The sequence below is a fragment of the Chaetura pelagica genome, unplaced genomic scaffold (genome assembly GCF_000747805.2).
Source record: "Chaetura pelagica isolate M959 unplaced genomic scaffold, ChaPel_1.0 scaffold807, whole genome shotgun sequence".
Taxonomy (NCBI): domain Eukaryota; kingdom Metazoa; phylum Chordata; class Aves; order Apodiformes; family Apodidae; genus Chaetura; species Chaetura pelagica.
Genome location: NW_009953935.1, coordinates 22055 through 25001, shown reverse-complemented (window position 1 = coordinate 25001; position 2947 = coordinate 22055).

Sequence of the window (2947 nt, the reverse complement as noted above, 5' to 3'; positions counted from 1 at the left end):
GTCCCCCTCCCCCGCACCCCCAGCCCCCCCGCGGGACAGGAATCATTAGCATCCGGTTAGCGGGCTCGTTTCGCAAGGGCGGCTTTCGGCGGAGGGGCAGTGCCCTGCACTTGGCGGTGCCCGGCTCCCTCCGCGCCCCTCCGGCGGGACCGACCTCCCGCCGCCGCCCGGGGGGCTCCTTTGGGTGGGAGCCGGGTGCTGAGTATCGCTTTACCCGGAGAGCTAGGGTGTCTAATTTGTCCAGCCCTCATTTGCGAACTGTCTCCTGATCTATTATGTCAGCCTAAGGTCAGCCGGACTCAGCTGTTCTCTTCAATATCTTAATATTTAAAACAGAAAGCAAACAAAAAAACAATTAAAAAAAAAAAGGAGGGGGAGGGTGATGGGGGAGGGCGGGGGAGACAAACCCGCAAGTTATTCAAATTCAACCTCATCTGAATAATCGTGAATTTGATCCAGTCAGAGCTGCAGACTGTACATTAAAAATAAATATCCAGGAGGCATTTACTGTAGTTGATTTAAAAAAAATAAAAATATCTAGGTTTAAGAAGCGCGATGTCTCTTCAACCCCTCCCCCCAAATATGAAGTGAGTTCCCAGGTATTGCACGAACCTTGCGGGGTGGTATCAGTGTGCCTGCAACACTTAGGTTGAATGTCTGAACCCCCCCAATCATAATTGTATGTTCATATAGCACATATGGCAGCTGCATTCTTTGTATAGCTTGTTATGGTCTGGTGTGTAATGTAAATATAAAGATCAGACCCCAAACAGTCTCACTCTCACCGTAACAACCAAAAAAAAAAAAAGTTGCTTTGCAAACTTCAGAAGAATGACATTAGTGCCCTGCTACTGTCTGAGCCAGCAATGATTATTTGGTCTGTTTGCTCCCATTCAGAGTTAATACACGACAATAGTTTTACTCCGTGCTGCTTGACGTGAAACCACTGGGGTTGGGCAATTCTGTTCCAAACAAATACAACTTCTACACCCATCCCTGGGACAGCGAGTCGAGAGCTGAACGAGTTTTGCAATGGAGAAAAGCATCACTTACCACGGCGGGGATCTAGATCTCGGCAAATGCTGCCAGTAGGTCTGAGAAGTGAAAAACTGGAAGGGAAGCGCAAAAGGCAGAAAGTTGGAAAGGGGGATTTGTGTGTGTGTGTGTGTGTGTGTGTGTGTGTGTGTGTGTGTAAAAGCCAGAGGGAAGTGCGAGCACAGCGCTCCCTACTCTCCCTGGTCGCCACCAAAACAAAGATCCAGGAGTTAAGGGAGCAAAGCTGTGCCAGTTCTACACACACACAGCTCCTCAGGGCCAAACCTCAGCTTCTCACTCACTCCAGCTAGCGACAAGGGTTAATGCTCCGGAGGGACAGGCTAGCCGGCCCCTGACACCATTGGCTAGGAAAGAAATCAGGTTTAAGGTAAATTTACAGGCGCTTTGCGAGTAACAAAGGCATAATTTCAAATCGGATATAATAACAACAACAATACCAATAATAGAAGAAATAATACTAGAGCCCATCCTAGTCCAGGGAGCTAAAAAGTGAGGGCACGTCCCCCAGCCCTGCCCCCCTCAAACGCTCCGCGGACCCGTCCCGGCGCAGGAGCCCACGCCCTGAGCCTGCCCCAGCCCTCCCGGGGGGACCTGGGGGTCTCTGCAAATACAGCACAGGGACTAGTCCAGGGGGGAAAACAAAAAATGCTGAGGCAGGAACGTAGCCACGGAACCACGAGCAGTAAGTGCAAAGGTTCTGCTTCACACTTGGAGGAGATCAACAGTTTTCTTGGGAGTCAAATGATGCGAGCGAGGCGGGGGCGTGTAGCTCAGTTGTGTGCCCAGGTGCCACTGTCACCCTGAACGCCCTTCGCGCCCCCCTGCAAACACCGGGGAGCTTCCCCTTCGGCTAAGGGGGAAATGGAAGAAAGGAAAAAAGAGGGAAAAAGATAAAAAGGGCTGGTTAGAGTGTGGGGGGGGGGGCGGGAATTATGTCTTCATACACATCCGTGTAAAGGTTGGAGTAAATGGTGCCCACAGTGAGAGCCCGAAACAAGCTTCCACTTGGGGAACTGAGGTCAGGATCTGCCCTTTCTGAAAAGAACAGGCGACATGATGGACATCGGCTTTATTGTCGCCTCTTGTAGTTGGTTGAGGCGCGCAGAGAGCCTCAGCCAGGCGGGGAGTGGGGCACAGGCATTCAAGGTGTTGGTCGGAGGAGCTTTCACAACCGAGCCCTGCGCACACACCGATGGGCGCGCACTTACCGGTAGCTCCGGGCAAGGAGGAGACGGGACGCGATGGAGGCCGGGCCGGGCCGCGCGGCCGCGGACGTGTCCGCGACGGGGCAACGCGCCCAGGTGCGCCAAGGAGCCCGCGCCGGGCTCGTGCCCGCGTCCTGCCACTCCCTACCCGGCTCCGGAGGCAAAGGGAAACCCACCTCGTTAGCAAGATTGAGAAGCACATTTCTGATAACATGGGATGCAATTTTGCCACCGTACAAAAGGCTTAAAAATCACTTTGTGCCGCTGAACAATGAGCGCTGGGAATTACCACTACTTGTTTAGAAAAACCCTGCAGCCTACAGACGGAATAAATGCCAAGACCGCGCGTTTGTTCCTCGGATCTATCATGCGATGTCAATATATCAGCTATAAAATATGATGTGCCATACAGTATAATGAGATTTTACTAAGAGGAGCGAGGCAGAAAGGAATCCATTACAAGAACCTTTCTCCCTTCCCCCGAGACTGTACTTTTCTGGCGGCTGCGCCCGTTCGGTTTTGCCACACGAGCCCGCGAAAAGCCGCGGGGCTGGCGGACACGGGAGCCGGGAACTGCTGTGCGGAGGGAGACAGTGAATTGCTAAAGGCCCCGTTAAATGAAGGTGGTCGCGTTTGCCCCATAAGGCGGGGAAGGGGCCTGGGCCTGCCGGCGGGCGAAGGGGGGT